Here is a 20712-nt window from a genome sequence, read left to right as displayed (position 1 = left end):
AGAGTCATGGATGACATGATTTCTGAACTGGTTACACAGAAATACAGAAGGTTTACACCTTAGTGGGGGACAAAGGGGAGAGTTCGGTTTTACAAGTGTTCAATTGCATTTTCATTTCTTAATAATGTTTCTTTACCCTTTGTTTTCCTCTCTCATGGTAATTAATTGAAAATAATTTAAATTCTCCAGTTTGTAACACCCACTGAATACCCTATTAGCAACATTAGAATCTTTTCTTACCTTTTCAAGCTAGACTTCACAGGGTTTTCTGTATATAGTTCCTTATAGGAAAAAAAATGCCTAAATTAACTTGAAGCAACTTGTGGAATTAATTTTAAGTATGACATAACTTCTTTTTTTCCCCACATATTACTTCAGAAAATTTATCCTGCTATAAAGCAAGTTTCAATGAGTAAACAAAGAATGTATTCCGCTTACTCCGTTGTAAGTTTCACTTGGCAATGAGAACAGTCCCATCTCACCTGGAATATATTTTACAAAAGAGGTACCTATTTGCATTACTATAGTTTTAATTTCAGCACAGATGAGTTCTGATTTCCAACAATCCTAATCTTGAATCTTGTTCTTGTGTAATTTATTAACACCTGATAATGGAGGCCCTGTTTATAAATGGACATTTGTTTCTTTTCAGTAAGAATGTGACTGCATGCCACAGATGTATAACCAAAAGAACAAAATAGGGCAAATAAGTTGTTCAGACTCCGTAGAACTAATAAATTAGGTGCATGATTTGAAATATTGAAGAACAGTGATCAGAAAATGAATCTCAGACTACATATTACTCTGGAGTGCCCTTTTCACTCTATTGTGATCTTGCTTCTGGTGCTGAATGAGTTTCCAGCTCCATTTATAATCAGCTACATTAGGGACACTATAGTCACCACAGAGCATCCCCATGAGAATGGTGAGAGGGTTTCTTGACTCCAGTGTAAGAAAGTTATCTGTCACTTTATCTGATTGAGCGCTTTTAACTGATGCCAAGCCTGCTTATATAAAGGCATCCATACTTTCTCAGAGAAGCTTGTGTGGTTAGCAAGGATGTGAGGCAAGATGGAGGGGGGGAGGAGAATGCCTTTGCTGAATGAATAAATTGATCCATGTGACTTTTTTAATCCGATCTATTCATTGTGATATTTAGTCGTACAGCTTCTCAATTGGGAGAACATGAATCCTTATGGGACAATTTCATGACTTATGTCACAATTTAGCCAGCGTGTCACATTATTTATGTGTTATAAATCAAGAACCCTGATGTTGAGTCTAAGAAATCTATAGATCTTGTGCTTGATAAAGAGAAAGCTACATGTTCTAGTATTCAGACTATCAAATCAATCACTTACTATTAATTGAGCACTAGTCCAAGGACAGTAGTTGGTAGATAGGATGTTAATAAGGCAAAAGATGCAATTCTTAAGTTCACAGATAAATAATTATCATACCACGTGACACTGGTGATGAATCTACAGGGTAAGAAAATGGAGAAAACCACCATGAGGAGAAAGAGAGAGAAGCACAGAAATACAGGAGTTGAATTAAATTGTGAGAGACAGTGGAGAGGGTGGGAAAATAAATCATTATATCTTTTTTGTTTGTTTTTTATATCACATCCTTTTTAAAAGTACATTCTCAAAAAATAGATGTGGTGCTTTAAGACAGCATCGTCTGCATGAACCACACCGCAGATCTGTGGTTCCCTACGACAGGAATAACAAATAAAAGTTGTGCTTATTAAAAACCATTTGAAGGGAAGAGGAAAAGTTTGAGTGGAAAAGAGTTCAAAAGATGCATTCTCCAAAAGCAAGCTTATGAGAAATGTGCTGTTTGGGTCTAAAGTAATTGTCAAGGTGCAACCATACCCCAAGGGACGAATAACTTCATCACAGGTCAAGAAGCAGGTAAAGAAGACATGGGCAAGTCTTATAGACAAGGAAAAGGAGTAAATTTTATGTATGATTTGGAAAGAAGGAGTAGGAAGAATATTGCAAACAGAACAGAGGATAGGAAATTGATGAGGCTGTTAATAAATCAAACATTATGACAGGGCCAGTGTTCAAATGCTATACAATAGAATGGGCATTATGATTGATAAAATGCTGGGATGTAGATGGTAAACAGTGAGTGCCCCAGACCCTCCAAGTGTCTATGCTGTTCTAGTCCCTTCCATGAAACTCTCAAGAGTTTTCCCAAATCCTCAATTAAGTGCTTAAGCCTGGAGCAGCAGGGTCTTTAGAACCCTGTCCCAGATCTAAGGTCACCTTCCATTCTGATTGCAGCACTAGTGCTAGTGCCTTACTATTTATTATTCCAGCATTGGGACATCAAAAAAATACTTTAAAATGTATTTTAGTGTTTTTCTATACCAAAATGAGGATAATGCCTTAGCAAATTTAGAAATGGGACACAAATTTATAGACCTGTACAGTTATAGTGGTGCAGATGTATTGTTCTTAACAGAAATTAATTTGAAATAGGGCTCTATAGCAGAAGCACCACAATCACATAGAAAACAGAAAATTTTCATCAGTATTTATAAGCACTCTGTGTCTATCATTGGGCTGAGTTTTGGGAGTAATGGGAATGGATATAAAATGTGTGTAGAAAAATTTAGAAATCTTACAGCTGCAAGGGGTTTTATTTTTCTCATTTTCATAATAGTTAAGCATACCGGGTAACAGGTACTAACAGGAAAATGACTATTGGATATTATCTTTGTATTGTTTTCATGCAGCATTTTTCATATGGGTAACAAAGTGTACGTATTTGACAGTAATGGAATTTAACTTTTTCTTTCCAAATTCTGAAAGATTGTATTTCATCTCTTATACATGTTACAGCTACCAAAACATCAGGCCATACTTCTATCATTTCTTCCCCTAAGATCTTAACATATTTTACTTTAATTTTTGTTTTTACAATCTTCCTCCAGGAAATATTTATCCATTTAACTTTTTGCTCTCCAATCCTCTTTTCTCAAAGTTATTTTAATCCATTTTCCACATAGCCAACAGTTGGGTTTAATGTGGTGGTTGTTATTATCATTATTTTATATTACATTCTGCTTAAAAACCCTCTGTGGTTTTTCATTGTCTTTAGGATAAAAACAGAAGTTTTCCACAATCTATCCTGCCTAGTTACCTTTCCAATTTTTCCTTGTGCATCTTACTCTCCTATGTCTTCAGCCTTCCACCCTTCCACAGACACACATTCTGCTTCAGCCAAATTCTTTTACTTTTTGAAAGTGTCACATGATCCTTAAACTTTAAGACTTTATACCAGACATTCCTTCTGTCCAAAATCCTTTTATCCCCTCTAGTCTTCCACACTCAGCCAACTCTTACTGATTCTGCAGATCTCAACCATTTCATCTTGAATTGTCTTCCTTATGCATGTGTTGACTATGTAACACTGATCACCATGTCTTGAACGTCGTAGATGCTTGGCAAATATTAGTTACATAAATACATAAAGAACACCCCTCAACTTCCTATCCTCTTTTTAAATCAGTTTGGAACATGACTTTACTGAATTTTTTTTTTTTCCTGTACTTGAAGAGGGGATGTCCTTTTTGCCATCCAAGGCTAATTTCTCCACAGGAACTCTCATCACCATTTCCTAAAACCCCTTACACAAAACCATCTTTCATCACTTATCCCTTCCTACTTAGATATTGTCAAATTTTCCCTATTTTCATTGAATAGGTTTTTGGCATCTTAAATGTAAGTATAAAAATAAGGATACTTATTACTTACATATAAAAGGAGACATTATGGATTTCCTAAGAGTAAATTAAAACAGAATAAATCTCACCATCCATATTTTCTTTATATTTCTATAATTCTCTGGTTAATGCCAAGCATGCTACATTACAGGACCAAAGGAAGCTACTCAAATTGCATTGTTTATTGATTGAATCCATTTGAAACATACAGCAGGAAGTAAGGGAAAAGAGATGAGGTAGGTTTACACACTTCAAAAAGGGTATAGTGGGATGGACTAACCACACTACCCAAATCCTATAGTATTTAATGTTCATATGGAAAGTAGGTGAAACTAAGTACAGAAGCAAGTAGCTTGTGAGACATTTTAGACAAGATAAAATAAGTAAAGTATATGTGTGATCATAGATAGGAAGGGATAGAAGGACTAAATAAATGATAAATGTTCATATACTCATCACTTCCCCATTGACAATGTGGATATCAGGACCAGAGTTGTAGGCATGCAAAGGCACTCAGCACATGAAACTTTCTTGGAGCCAAACACACTTGCTCTATTAGAGAGATGCATGGCTCACAGGACAGCACCCACTTCTGCACTACCACTCCTCTTGCTGCTTCTGCCTGGGATATCTGTCTTGCTTCCATCTCTGTTTGAGAGATCCTCACCACGTTTCAAATTCCTGGTCAAGCCGTCTGCCTCTAAGAACCCTTGATCTCCGCTTTTGAAATTCTAGGTGCTATTGTAGCAGAAGAATATCCTCTACGTTGCTAAATAGAAAATATTTTAATGTAGAAAGTGTCCTTATCATATGTTATACATAATTATATATCTGTAATGCGTGTATCTGTAATACAGATATGTAATAATATGTTTGCAGACAGTTTGAATTATTGTTGAATTTGTGTTCTGGGGACCACCTGTCAAATGCTGCTCCTTGTCAAAGATATGTATTTTTCCAGGACATCGCTAGTAAATATTAATATTTGGATTTTAGAGAAAGCGATACATACAGTTTTATTTCTAGTAGTGTAAATCTAGTAGTGATGCCTGCTAATTCAATTTTGTGTGCATATTTCCTCATTTATAAATATGTATCTATATGTTATAATTGGATTAATTATAAAAATATGAGGTTATTTTTTATGTTCTTTGCTCTAGAGAGCTAGAATAGTTATTTTAACTTCGATTAAGGCTAGAATGAATATTTATTAAAAAGGGAATCCTAGTAAAGAGGGGAATCAAGGGTACTTTCGATATGTAAACATTCAGTAAAAATTGTTAAAGTGAAAGATTATTACCAGTATCTTCTCTTTAAAAAAATCATGCAAGTATTTCATGTTTTCTTTTTATTAGAGAGAACTATTACTTCAATAAAAAATTGTTAGTTTCAGAAATAGTACTTAGTGATTCAAAACATAGAAAGTTAATTGCATGGTTAAATATATGTACCCAGGACCCTCTGAAAAGTTATGGTCCTAAGACCCATATAACATGTTCCTATTTTCCTAGTACTTGCTTATCTGCTTTTTATCAACAGGAGTTTTACAAGGTCCTTATTTTCGCAGGCAATTTAATAGTGAGTTGTTGTAAAGAAATCTCAGCTAGGCACTTTGATTTCCCAACATTCTAGGTTACATTCTCATTCTTGTTTTTTACTAAGTTTTTTGCTTTCAAATAATTAATCAGAATTTTATTTTTTAAGGGCTTCTTGAGTTCCTTAAATCAATCACCTGTTCTCTACTTATGGCTTCCATATGATTGCTTCTATCATTTTAGGTAAAGAAATGGAACAATTTTAGAAAAATTATTATATATACTTCTGTTCTGAATCTGTTGCTTTCACATATTACTAATTCAATTTTAGTTCAAAATTCTTTACACGCATGTGTTCTATGTGTTGCGTGCCAATTGCAAAATGTATGAAATTATTTTCTAAACTTTTCTTTTCCTTAACAACAAATAGATTATTTTAAATTTGATTAACATTGGGTTATTTTCTAATGAAACAATAATAATAAATTATAACAAAGGGAGAATCAAAGGCCAGAAAGTGTTCTTGCCTTCCATATTCAAAGATTCAGTAAATATTTGTTAAAGTGAAAGATCATTAAAAGAAAATATCTTTCTATTCAATTTCCCATAAAGATAGGGGGTGGGCAGTGGTATTAGTAGTCTGGGGTTTCTTGAATTTAATTGCCTGAGAGACTTAATATGCTACTTAGTAACTTCTTTTACCTGAAACAAGTACCTTCTCTGTTTCTCTCTATATAGAGATGTAGAGTTGAGCTCACCAACTGTCTGTCTTTTGTATTCCTCACTCATTCTTTTACATGTTTAACGTGTTGAGAACACAAAAATAATTCGTGAACCTCAGTTTTTGAAAAGTTGTTTTTTACCCCAACAAAACCATCATTCTTCTGAATCCACTAGCTCCTAGGGGAGAGAAGTAGAAGGTTTGGAGAAGGATGTTCTAAAATACAATAGATTTTTAAGAAGCATCTGAATATTGCCCTAATTAGTCATATGACATGAGATGAGAGGGTTATTTGTTTTTGCTCTTTTATTTATTTTTGAGCAAATTGAAGTTAAGAGGCAGGTCAGTATTTAATTACTGGATGAGAAAAGAGGTAATTATGGTTAACTGAAAATATTACATATATTTGTTTAATTTCCTACTATTAATAAAAAGTAAAATCTCCCCTATTATGTGGATTATGGCATGTGGACATTGTTTCCCCAATTGTTCAGAGAAGATCAGGTGATAAATAAATATAACAAAAGACCGATCAGGCATCAGTGAGCTTTGAAAAATGATGATAAAAATGAGAGGATGAGATTTGGGGTAAAACAGACTGAACTTCCATTCCTACTTATAGCATTTACTGGTCATTAACACTCTGTCACTTGATTTTCCGTTATGTTTTTAGAAAGGTTAAATGGGAAATGGCACATAAGAAAATTATTTTCAGTCTCTAGTTGAGTATGTTTTAATTACCCCTGCTGTCATTTTCCCACTTTGGCCATATTGCCCGCTTCTCCTTTACCTGTTTCCACATATATACATATATACTAGATTTCTCCCCAAGGTCTTTCCCTGTACCTCTTTTCTTTTGTCTTTATTCTGAGGTGTAATCAACTCAAATGTCTTTAACTGTCAACTGTGCAAATGACTCCCAAATCTCCATCTTATACAGTGAAACTGCTCCAAATCTTACATTTTCTTACTTTTAATTTCTTTCTCATTTTTCTCCATAAGTACTGTTTCTTTACCTACCCTATTTTACATAAAATTCTTGAGGTACAGCCTTTATTTTCATCCACATTTTGTAGATAGTTTCTTTGTCTTTTTAATCTTTTATTATTGCAAAGCTGCTCTAGTTTTATTTCCCAGCCATTAGTGCTCATTAGAATTTCTTGTCTTTATCTTTGTAATTAATAAGTAGGTATCTTTTTTCATTAATTTACTTAGAACACAGTGAACCCATGAGGAGTTTAATTTGAATTGTTATTATAAACAAACTATATTATTCAAAATTTGTATAACTAATTCATGCTGCATTTTAGAATTCTAATTTTTAAAATTCAGGCCCAAATGTTTATATATCAAGCTTCCTGACTTGAATTTAAAGATAAAAATATGTTAAATAATACCCATTGATTAATTAAAAACTAATTCAGAAGAAACAGGGACCATAAATTTTAACCTAGAAATTTTACAGGCTCTTGTTTCAAAGGAACAGTATAATTCTTAATTTTGAACAGTGTACAGTTCTGTGAGGTTTGGCAAACACAGCCAAGATTTAAATGGCTCCATCATCCCTCCAAATGTCCTCCTAACCTTTTGTAGTCTCCTCCTGCCAACCCTAGGCCCTGGCAACCACGATCTGTTTCTTGTCTCTATTGTATTGCCTTTTCCCAAACGTCATGTAAATGGAACCATCCGTTGTGTACTCTTTTGGGCCTGGCTTCCTTCACTTAGCAAAATGCATTTGCAATTCATTCACGTTGTTGCATGTATCAATCATTTTGTTACTTCTTATTTCTGATTAGTATTCCATTATAGTGTTAGTATTCCATTACATGAGGGTATCAGTTTAACCATCACCAGTTAAAGGACATTTGAGTTGTTTCCAGGTTTTGACAATCATGAGTAAAGCTGCTCTAAACATTTGCATATAGATTTTTGTGTGAACACAAGTTTTCATTTCTCTTCAGTAAATATCTAGAATTGCTGGGTCATATGGTAAATATGTGTTTAAATTTAAAAGACAAGTCTGTTTTCTAAAGTGACTCTACAGTGTATGTTTCCACAGGGGATGCATTGATGTCCAGTTGTTTTAAATCCTTGCAGCTACATTGTATTGTTAATTTCTTCTTCTTTTAAAAAAAATAAAAATTTTTAGTCATTCTGTTAGATGTGTAGTGGCATCTTGTACCACTACAATGGTGGTACAAAATTGATTTAATTTGCATTTCCCTAAAGACAAATATATGAGTATCTTTTCATGTGCTTATTTGCCATCTGTCTATCTTTTTTGGTGAACTGTCTCCCCAAAAGTTTTGTCCATTTCTTATTGGATTGCTTTCTTATTCTTGAATTTACGCATGTATGTATGTATACATACACAAATATAGACATATTGATATATATTTTTTCCTGGATACATATCCTTTGTCTCATGGATTTTTCAAATATTTTCTCCTAGTCTAAAAATTATCCTTTTTTTTTTTGCACTGCTCTAAGTGCACTTAGAGCACTTCTGCCCCTGATTTATAGTAAAATTTGCCTTTTTCTTAAAGGACTATTTTTTAGAGTACTTTTAGGTTTACCACACAATTGAGAGGAAGATACAGAAATTTCCTATATACCTTCTGCCCCCATGCCTGCATAGCCTCCCCCATTATCACTCACCAGAATGGTACATTTTTTATTGAGGATGATCCTACATTGACATATCCTAATCACCCAGAGTCTGTAGTTTACCTTAGCGTTCACTCTTGGTTGTTCTGTAAGCCTCCAGGACCTGTGGTTTGGTGTCTGACGTTAGTTTATGGGAATTCTCAATCATTATAGTTTCAAATATTTCTTCTGTTTCTCTCTCTTTTTCTCCTTCTGATATTCTGATTACATGTATATTATCCTTTTTGTAGTTGTCCCACAGTCCTTGGATATTCTCTTCTGGTTTTTGCCAGTCTTTGTTCTCTTTGCTTTTTGGTTTTGAGGATTCTAGTGATACATCCTCTAGCTCAGGGATTCTTTCCTCAGCTGTGTCCAATCTACTTATATGTCCTTCAAAGTCATTCTTCATTTCCGTTACAGAGTTTCATCTCTAGCGTTTCTTGTTTTTGATTCTTTCTTCAGATTCATATCACTCTGCTTAGATTACCCATGTGATCTTGCATGCTGTCAATGTTATCCATTAGAGCCCTTAGCATATTAATCACAGTTTTTAAATTCTCTATCTGATAATTCTAACATCCCTGCCTCCAGGTCTGCTTCTGATGCTTGCTCTGTCTCTTCAAGTTGTGCTTTTTGCCTTTTAAGCCTTGTAATTTTTGATTGATAGCCAGACATGCTATACCAGGAAAATGGAACTGCTGTAAGAGGCCTTTAGTAATGTGGTGGTGAGGCGTGAGGGGAGAGGGCAGGTGTTCGATAGTCCTATGATTAGGTATCAGTCTTTTAGTGAACCTGTGCCTCTGTACTGTGAGCTTCACAGGGTTTCCTTTTTTCTCCCCGCTTGGGTGGGACAGGATGGCTAGAGTGGACTGGAGTTTGTTAACCTATTTCCCTTCTCGCAAGGAGAAGGCTAGGCTCAGCTGGAGTTGGATAGTTCTCTTCCCCTTGGTTAGTTAACTAGTTTCACCTGAAGGTAGGCCTCGTTAAGAGGAATGGAATGGTCTGCAAACGGTTCCTTTTCAAAATGGTTCCTTTTCCCTCCCACCTGCCAGGAAGCTGAGGGGATTTCTCTTCCATATTTACTGTGGGAGTTCCGTTTACCACTCCTGGTGGCAAATCTCACAATACTGATGATGGAGTCTTCCTGGAGTTTTTAATCTCTCGAGTTGTCTGCACTGAGCCTTCAGCAATTTGTCAATTAAAGTTCAAGTTTTCCTACCCACCCGTGGTTCCCGTGGAGGTTTCTTTTCGTGAGTCTCTGCTCTGGTAAGCCAAGACTCCCTTTATCTGTCTGTGTCCAAACTTGGGAGTAGTGTTTTGCTCTGTGTCCTCCCCTATCTTATGGATGCAAGAAGAATTGTTGATTTCTTAATCTGTTCAGCTTTTTACTCGTTATTAGGACAGCATGGTGACATCCAAGCTCCTTTCATGTGGAACCAGTGAATTATTTTTTCATTCTCTTAACAATGTCTTTCACAGAGCAAACTATTTTAATTTTGACAAAGTCCAATTTATCTTTTTTTTTTTCTCTCTGAAAGATTATATTTTTGGTGATGTAGCTAAGAACTCTTTGTTTAACCTAAGGTCAAAAAGGTTTTCTCTTGGGCTTCTCTGGTGGCACAGTGGTTGAGAATCCGCCTGCCGATGCAGGGGACGCGGGTTCGTACCCCGGTCTGGGAAGCTCCCACATGCCGCGGAGCGGCTAGGCCCGTGAGCCATGGCCGCTGAGCCTGCACATCCGGAGCCTGTGCTCCGCAATGGGAGAGGCCACAACAGTGAGAGTCCCGCGTACTGCAAAAAAAAAAAAAAAAAAGATTTTCTCTTCTTTTTTCTTACGCAAATTTTATATCTTTTGGTAGATCTTTAAATTATTTAGTGCTAATTTTTGTTAATAGGTGAGGTTTAGATTAAATTTTTTGTTTACAAAATGGATGACCAATTGTTGTCAGCAACATTATCTGAAAAAAATCTCTTCTTTTTCACTTAAATTGTATTTGCGTTTTGTCAAAAATCAATTGCCAGTATTTGTGTGGGTACATTATTGGATGTTCTATTCTGATAAATTGATCTATGGGCCACCCTTGACAACAATACCACACTGTAGTCTGGAAGTCAATTAGTGTGAGCCTTTCAACTTCATTCTTTTTTCACAATTTTTTTTGGACAATTCTAGTTTCTTTCTTTCCATATAAATTTTTGAATCAGCTTGTTCATCTCTCCAAAAAGTTCGTTTGCATTTTGATTGAGATTTCTTCAAATATATAGATCAATAGAGGAGAATTGTCATCTTAAGAATATTGTCTTCCAATCCATGAACGAGGTATATCTCTCCATTTATTTAGGCCTTGTTTGATTTCTTTCATCAATATTCTGTAGTTTTCAACCTAAAGTTAGTAAATATATTTTGTTGGATTTAATGCTATGTATTTTATTATTATCAGTGCTATTATAAATGGTACTTTAAATTTGAATTCCAATATTTTATTGTTAATATATTCAATTGATTTTAATGTACTGACCTTGATACTTGTAACTTTTCTAAACTCACTTATTAGTTCTATGATAGTGTTTTTTAGATTGAGAGGTTTTTTTGTTGTTTGTTTTTTATGTAGACAATCGTCATTTGTGAAAGGATAGAATTTTATTTCTTCTTTTCTAATTTATATTCATTAAATTTCTTCTTTATGCCTTATTGAACTGATGTTAGGACCCTAGTACAATGGTGGATAGGAGTGGAAAGAGAGAACAATCTTACCTTTTCCCAATCTTAAGTGTAAAATGTTCAGGTTTTCATCATTAAAAGATTGTATAAAAAGATTGAATTAAAACTATTTGTTCATTAAATGTGTGATAAATTGTGCAGTAAAATCATCTGGGCCTTAAGTTTTCTGTTGGAAGGTTTTTAACTATGAATTCAGTTTCTACAGTAGATATTGTCAACTGAAGGGACCCATGAACTATAAAGAGGCAAAATGCAGTTTATTAATCTGGGGTCTTAGAACTGCAATTTATGAATCACAGATTCCAGAGGAACCCAGAATATTGTCCCAACAGAGGAAAATGGGTGAGGGCTTTTATGAGAAAACAGGGAAAGTTCATGCAGGGTTATACAAATTGTTTACCAAATATTTGGATTGGAGGGTAAATTTTTTCTGTACATGTAATTGGGTTATAGAACACATCTCATTTGTCACTAGGGAAAGGTATATTTTCTTTGTCCAGAAAAAGTCCCATTCCCAGCATTATTTCCTTTTGGCAACTCACCAACTATTCAGCAGTTTTATTTCAGAGTCTTTAGCAAAGGTTCAGCTCAGGCAGTAAACATAGAGGTCCTTAGGTCACATCTCATTCATTCCTGACATAGCTCCTTTCACAATATAATACTATTCAGATTATCTGTTCCTTCTTGAGTAACTTTGGTAGTTTGTGTCTTTCAAGGTATTGATCTATTTCATCCATGTTTTCAAATTTATCTGAATACAATACGATTCCCTTATTATTCTTTTAATATCTGTTGGGTTTTGAATGATGCATCTTCTCTTCTTCCTAATATTGATAATTTGAGTTTTTTCTTTTTCTTTTTTTCTTGGTCAGTCTGGGTAGAAGTTCATCAATTTTATTGATTTTTTTCAAGGAACTAATTTTTGTTTCTATTAATTTTCTTATTTTAATTTCATTGAGTTCTGTACTTACTATTTTCTCCTATTTGTTTTGTATTTATTTAGAAGTCCATTTTCAAATATTAGAATATTTTAAGAATATATTTTTGTTATCGATTTTTTAAATTTTAATTTGATTTTATATGAACAGAGTATAACCTTTGTATGATTTGTATTTTCTTTAAGTTAACAAGGTTGATTTTATGGTACAAAATATGATCTATCTTAATTAATGTTCCATGTGCACTTGTTAAGAATGTGTATAAGAAGAGCTGTCGTTGTAAGACGTTTATATATGTAAGTTAGATGAATTTGATAGAGAGTGCTTTTCTGGTCTTCAGTATTTTAACTTTCATTTTCTGCCAATTAGTTCTGAGAGAGGAATGTTGAGGTCTCCAACTGTAGTTGTGGATTTGTCTATTTCTCTTCCAGTTTTGCTTTATGTATTATGAAACCCTGCTGTGGGTGCATACATATCTAGGATTTCTCTGTTTTCTTTGAGAATTGAGTCCATTATCATTATGTCATAGCTCCCTTTAACTGTAGTAGCATTTCTTATTCCAAGTCTTTTTTTGTCTAATATTAATATAGCTACTCCAGCTTTTAAAAAATTTGTTTTCATATTATATCATTTCCCATCCTTTAACTGTATATGTAAAATGTGTTTATTGTTGACAACAGTCAGATCTTGCATTTTAATCTAATCTTACAATTTCTCTTTTAATTGGTGTGACTATTAAAATGACTGGTATAAATTTTACCATCATGGTACCTGTTTCTGCTTATGCAGTTGCTTTTTTTTGGGTGGGAGGGGAGCTATTTTCTTTCTATTCCCCTCCCTTCCTTTCGGTTGATTAAGCATTTATTTATGATTTATGTTTTTCTACTTTTTTATTATTTATACATTTTTAACTATTCTAGGAATTTCCTAAGTTTTACAACATACAACTTAATTTAATTAGAGTCTGCCTTTAAATAATATTACATTGCTTCACATGTTGTGTAAGGACCTTAGATACATATATTTTAAAAATTTCCACCTCCCAACCTCTGGGCTATTTTTGTCACACATATTACTTTTACATATTCTATAAACACAAAATACATTGCTACTATTTTTGCTTTAGATAGTGTGATGGTTAATTCTGTGTCAACTTTGAGAGGGTTTTTGTATGAGATTAACATTTAAATTGGTGAACTTTGGGTAACACAGACTGCCCTCCATAATGTGGGTAGACCCCATCCAGCTGAAGGGCTGAATAGAAAAAATGACTGGCCTTCCTGAGTATGGAAAAAAAATTCTCTGGCAGATTACTTTTGGACTAGAGCTGCACCATTGGCTCTCATGGGTCTTGAGCCTACTGGCCCATCCTGCAGATTTTGGACTTCCCAGCCGCTATAATCACATGAGCCAATTCTTTACAGTAAATCTCTGTCTCTCTCTGTACCTGTATCTCTTTCTGTATCTCTCTGTCTCTGTCTCTGTCTCTCTCCCTCTCCACCCCCCTCTCTTCATATGTATACCTGGAGACCTCTAACTAATACAGGTAGTTACGTTTCAGAGTAATTAAAGGAAGAAATATTTTTATTTTATTTTATTTTTTTACCTTTGTTTATTTTGTTTTACCTTCCATGTTCAGTAAACTTCATTTCTTCGTACAAATTCAAGTTTCAGTCTGGTATAATTTTCTTCAACCTGATAAACTTCCTTAATATTTCCTTTAGTGCTAGTCTTCTAGCAATAATTTCTCTCTTTGTTTCTCTGAAAGAGTCTTTATTTGAAATGCATTTGTGAAGTATATTTGTGGGAAGTGAATTTTTTCTTTTTAGCACTTTTAAATATCACTCCATTGTCTTCACATGTGTGGATTCTGATAAGTGTAATGTAATTTATGTCATTCTTATTTCTCCATTGGTAATGTATCATTTTTCTTGTTTTTCAAGGAGTTCTTCATTTTTCTCTGGCTTTGGTAATATATACGTGTGTGTGTGTTTTAAATTTATCTTGCTCAGTGTCTCTGAGCTCTTGGATCTTTGGTTTGTTATTGTAAACTGTGGAAAATTATTGGCAATTATTTCTTCAAATATTTTTTCTTCCCATTCTGGAATTCTGATTTTATGTAAGTTATCTCATTTGATATTGGCTCAAAGTTCTTAAATCCTTTAGTCTTTTATTCTATTATTGTCATCATTATTATTATTAATTTATTTTATCTTTAGTTTGGGTCACCTCTTTTGACTTATCTTCAAGTAGGTCTTTTATTCTTTCCTTAGCTAAGTTGTGTGTACTTTCTTTAACTGAATCTATGAGCCTGTTGAAGGCATTCTTCTTTTCTATTACATGCTTTTGTTTTCTGTTTCTAGCATTTCCATTTAATTCTTATAGTTTCCATCTCTGCTGAAATTATCCATCTGATTTTTCATTTTGCCCACCTTTTCTATTAGAACCTTTAACACATTGATTATATTTATTAAAAAAATTTCTCTCAGTTACAACATATGTGTTATATCTGAGTTTTTCTTTATTAACCTCTTGGCAGTGAGTTGTTTTTTCCTTTTTTTTTTCTCTACTTCATAATTTTTTGTTGTGGTTGAGTGCTATATATTTTATGTAGAATAATAGAGACTGAAATAAATAGTTGTAATGTCTGGAAATGGGAACAGCATTCTTTTTGTTATCCCTTTAGTATCAGGGTTTAATTTAATCGAATGAGGAGATGAAGTGGATTTGAGGTTTGTCATTGCTATGGTTACCCTCAGTGAAAACAGGGTTCAAAATTTTCTAATGATACTGTGTTTACGTTGAGGGCTTGTATGCCAAGAAGATTTTCTCAATGCTTGCTCCATCCTCAGCTTTTATTCTTTTCTTTGTTTTAAAGCTCAGAGATTGTCTCTCTCCATGTTCTTATGTGTCTCTCAGCAACATTACCCTCTTAATTGTTACTCAATGCTTATTTGCCTGGTAGCAGGAGTTATTCTCTGTTGTTCTGGTTAAACCTCAGTCTTAGGCAGTCACTGTTTCCAAGAAGGAGAGAAATCAGAGAGACTAAGAATGTTAAAAACACTTGACCCACCGTTGGTAGCTTCGAAGATGGAGAAAGGGACCCCTTGATTTTAATGCCCTTTTTATTGCCTTAATTCACCTGCATGTTATCTCTGGGCTGGATGTGGATAAACTCTACATGAACTTCCTTGACATTAGATTGACCCTCTTTTAATCCATTGTTCACATTGTCAAATTTATTTTTTAAAGCACTGATAAGACTTTGGCACATCCATGCTTAAAAGCATTTCATGTTTTTTTAGTGCAATGATTCATGCATTTATTCTTTCATTTATTTGTAAAAATCGAAAATGATTTTTGAGAATTTACTATATACCAGTTATTACCCTAAGTGATCAATCTGTACCAATTCATATAATAGTCATAACAACTTTATGAGGAAGATAGAGTTATTACTTTTTTTTAAGTGAGAAAGGTAAAATTTCCAAAAGATAGATTTTAAAAGCCAGATATAAAATTCTGGAAGCCTAATTTTCAGAACTCATGAACTTAACCACCATATTATTCATTCAACAAATATCCTCTGGCTGCTAACTAAATGCTAGTTATGCATTATGCTACATGCCAGGTCTATTTGAAAAAAGAAGATAGAGAGTCTTACAGAAACAAAATTATACAACAAGAGGACTATGGCAAAGGAAATGGAAAAACAAAAGATTAAAATGAGAGAAATATTATGAAAGAAGTTTACCAAGAGTTATTAATTAATTTTGAAGAAAAATAAGTATAAATATTAAATAATAATTCTGAGATTTCAAAGATGCAGACCAGTAAAATGATGGTATCATAAACATAGATGAGGAAATAAAAAATGATCAAGTGAAATAGTGCTATATTAAGCCATTGAAGCTATCCATTTCTTCTTGAGTGAACTTTGGTAGTTTGTGTCTTTGAAGGATTTTTTTCATTTCATCTAAGTTGTCTAATTTATTGGCATAAAGTTCATTATTTTCAATATTAGTAGAATCAGTAGTGATAGTACCTGTCACATTCCCAGGTCAGGGATCAATGACTTTCATTGACAAATATCCAGTGTCTTAAAAAAAATTGTTTTCCATTTATTTTGTTTATTTATTGGCTGTTTTCAGCAGGAGGTAAAGTCAATTTCTTTTCATCTTTCTAGGTAGAGAGCAGAGATACATACCATAAATTGGATTTCGAAAATGTCAAGAAATTTGCATTAAAATAATTTAGTCATTAGAGAGAAGGAAATAGAATTCAAGAAAAATTCTGGATTAATATGTAATCATTGTATCTATAAATGGATGAACTGTTTAATGAAAGAGTATATAGGTGTAGAAAATAAAGTGAAGAACTCAGGAGTAGTCTTTGGAGATAAAGATTTAGAATGGAAATATTCTTTAGGGATGTTTAAATCAGTGATTTTGAGGGAAAAGCATGCCCCACTCCCATCTCATCTCCCAAGGAAGTATGGTAAAATCTCTTTGGGTGAGAAGAATTTTGTTTGAAAACATAAAGTAGGATCTATCTAACCTCCTTGTTTTACAAATAAGAAACCTAAGGTTAAAAAATTTTTTTAAATCACGAATTATGAGTTTGGGATTAACAGGTACAAACTACTATACATAAAATTGATCAACAACAATGCCATACTCTATAGCACAGGAAACTATATTCAATATCTTGTAATAAACTATAATGGAAAAGATTCTGAAAAAGAATATATATATACACATAAATATGCATGTATAAAACTGAATCACTTTGCAGAAACTAACACAACATTGCAAATCAACTATACTTCAATTAAAAATTAAAATTAAAAAAATCACATGACATCACAAACATGAAGTTACTTGGCAGCAGAAATATTTGAAGCACAAAAATTATATTGAAGCAAGTATTTGCTTGATGCTGAATCCCCATTTTGGTTGATTGGGGTTGAAATACGTGGATCTACAAATTCTTTTATTCCTCCAAGTATCTGTACCTTTTGAAATGTTATTTTGTAGCTCCTGACCTCAAGATGTGAAATTTATCATTTACTCTTTTATATCTGGTCTGGTTGTGTGAATTGTGTTGGCAAACCTGTGTCAGAAGTGATGATATTGCTAGTTCTGAGCTTAGATTTCAAGAGGCATTACATTCTTCCACTCACTCTTTCTCTTCCTCTCTGCACCCTTCTCCAGAATGAGAATAAATTCAGGCTAACCTCCTGAAGGGTGGGAGAACACATGCAATACAGACAAGTTGTCCCAGCTGAGGTTATTCTGAACAAGCTTGTCAAAACTTACCTGTCAACTGACCCCAGAATCATAAGCAAACCCAGCCAAGATCAGCTGAGTCTGATTCTTATCAGAACTGCCTAAAAATCAGCAGAATTGTATGGTAAAAAAACATTTACTGGTTTAAGCCATGCAGTTTTGGAGTGATTTGTTATACAGCAATTGCTAACTGATACATCCGTTTAGCGTTCTACCAAAAAAAAAAATAATTATAGTTTTGTTCCTCTCTCTTGACTAACAAAGATTTTCATATTATTTTCCTCTTTAGCATAGTAAGAAAAATCGAGTTCATTGTTTAAAGATTTTCTGATTTAATCATGTACGTTGGCAGTTTTACATGTTATGAGGAAGATAACATGCATGTTTTGATCCATGCTCATAGTTTTGCATCTCCAACATTAACAATACACTTCTAAGGCAGATTGAAAAAACAGATTAAACTTATTTCTTTCCTTTAATTCAGATATGAATTTCTAGGAGTAACTCAACTTTTCTTAAAAGTCAGCTAGAAGTTTTGGGCAGAAAAAATGTTATCTCCTAAACCATAGCCCATTGTGAATTAATCTGTCACACTAACCTGTCATAGATTTGAAAATGTTAGTGCTATCCAGAGAGATTTGGCAACCTCTACTACATTTAATTGCAGAGTTTTTCTGTATATATGATAAGGCTTTTGTATCAGTTCTGCGTCATAGAGTTATTTTCTTGAAGACATTTGGAACAAGAATTTAAGATTTATTTTTAAGTTCAATCAATTCTTGAACTACCAATAAAAATATCTCAACTGAGATGACAAGCAGGTACCTTCTAAGCATTTCTAAATTTACACAAAAACAAGCAATGACAACTATATCATAACCTAATCCATTGCCTGACAGATGACACATTTCTCTGGCATAAATCATAAGAAGAATTCCCATCTTAGAGAAGATAGAATGTGATAAAAGTATATGATAGAATTGAAGAAAATTAGTACCTACCATTTATTGAAGACATTCTGTATGCAAGATCTTTCTAGTTCCAAGCATTTTTATGTGGGCTTTATGTGTATCATGCCATTTAATCATTATAAAATACCCTATGAGGAATATAGAATTATACCCCTTTTCATATGATGACACTAAAATTACCAACCAGGAAACAAAGTCTGTGATCCCATAATCCATCAGTGGTGAGGCATGAGGCCTTGAGAAAGATGATGCTCACTCCCAGGACATCTTACCTGACCACAAAAGCTCAGCACTGTGACTCTCAAATGGGCTTGGGCACCCTGTCTCTATGATCATGAAATCACACCTATATAAATATATCACTGTTTTTCACATTGTATTATAATTATCTATTTATGTGTTTATCAAAAACCCAAGAGTCTGAGCTTCTTGAAAGCAAGAACTGTATTTATTTAACTCTGTTGACTGATGAAGCAGAACAGAGAATTCTAGCTGAGGATATATTTGACCTTTTTGGTCTAACTCTAGAGAGGCCCAGCACTAGGGAATATCAGGTTTACGAAAGGGTAGATATAATATGTGGGTGGAAAAAATAGAGGATATTTTACAAGTCCATATATGGAAGAGTAGACTGGCTTGTACCTTCCAGTAGAACAGCAGCAGCTGAGGACTCTCCCCTAGGCTCAAAATGCAAGTATTCTTACCTAAACAAAGGGAATGAGACATCTGGAGGAGAGCTAGGCAGCTAGCATAGGTGACAGACCCCTAGAGTCAAGACCTTTACATTCTGGCATTTAGAGCACCCCTATATGATATTGGCTCCCAGATAACCATCATAGCCTCTCACTTAAAGTAAAGCCTATATATTAGCAAACCCACCTATGTTCACAGAGCTTTGTAAAACTTTATTTTGGGGTAAGTTTATTATTAAATATGAACAAATACCTATGGGTCACTAAAGATTTGAGAAAAGCCTACAATACAACATAGGCAAGAAAGATTAAGAGAAATAAACACATAACCCTAGGAGAAAAAAGAAATGATTTGAAGTACAGTATAGAACTTAAAACAAAACTCTAAGCAGAATCCTCACATAGAGTTGAAAAAAATATTATTTCTGAAACTCTGGAATAGGATGCCAATATAAAGGAGCCAGTAAAAAGAACTCTTAGAAACTGAACACTAGCTTCCAAAATCTAACAAACACCAAATAGAAGAAGTATAAGTACAATTGAGGGAAACTCCTAAACAAAAGCAAAACAGCAATGAGATTCAAAAATTGAAAGAAAAAAGAGTACAGAATTTAAGCTCTGGGTGGCCAAAATCTGATCAATAGAGGTTTGAGAAAGAGTAGAGAAAATGAAGAGATTTTCAAAGAAAGAGTACAAGAAAATCAAGGTAAAGAGAGATTTCTGCAAACTAAAATGGCCAACAAAATACTAAACAAGATTAATGAACAAGACCTAATTAAACCTATCATGAAGTGGTAGAACAATAAATTAACAGTCACCACAACAATAATAATAATCACAAGCAGCAAGGATTGAGTGCTTACCGTAGCGTGCTATTTTACAAAGATCCTCTCTGTTTTTGCCCATCCATATACCTCTTTCCTGATTTCATTTGTCCTGGATCTTTAAATTTTGCTTCCTAGATATGGGAACATATGTATAACTGATTCACTTCGTTATAAAGCAGAAACTAACACACCATTGTAAAGCAATTATACTCCAATAAAGATGTTTAAAAAAAAATCTTGCTTCCTTCTGGTTTCTGCCCAACCGACTAAAGCCATTTGCCCCTACACATTATTCCAAGTATACACTTATCTCGGGATACTTCTCTCTTCCCAGAAAGGTGATGAAATGTACTGTCTGAAGCCCTGCCCTTTGTAAGGATTTCCCCTTACCAATGAGGACCACCTTTGAGTGGGTCTGTGTTTCATGAGTAGTTTATATTTAGCTTGTCGTCACATGCCAAGTTGACCCATCTGAGAACAAAGTTCAAGCTATATTCTCTTTGTTAGTTGGTCTTGGCAATCTTTCATGAAGCCATATATATATATATATATATATATATATATATATATATATATGTACACACACCAAGGGAGAGGCATTATTTCAATTGTGGCAGATTATAGGGGTCCTAG

The sequence above is a fragment of the Delphinapterus leucas genome, chromosome 3 (genome assembly GCF_059928025.1).
Source record: "Delphinapterus leucas isolate spDelLeu-1000000601 "Yukka" chromosome 3, BTC_Dleu_Yukka2, whole genome shotgun sequence".
In the NCBI taxonomy this organism is placed as follows: domain Eukaryota; kingdom Metazoa; phylum Chordata; class Mammalia; order Artiodactyla; family Monodontidae; genus Delphinapterus; species Delphinapterus leucas.
The sequence above is the reverse complement of the archived record's forward strand: the minus strand, read 5'-3'. Positions refer to the sequence as shown.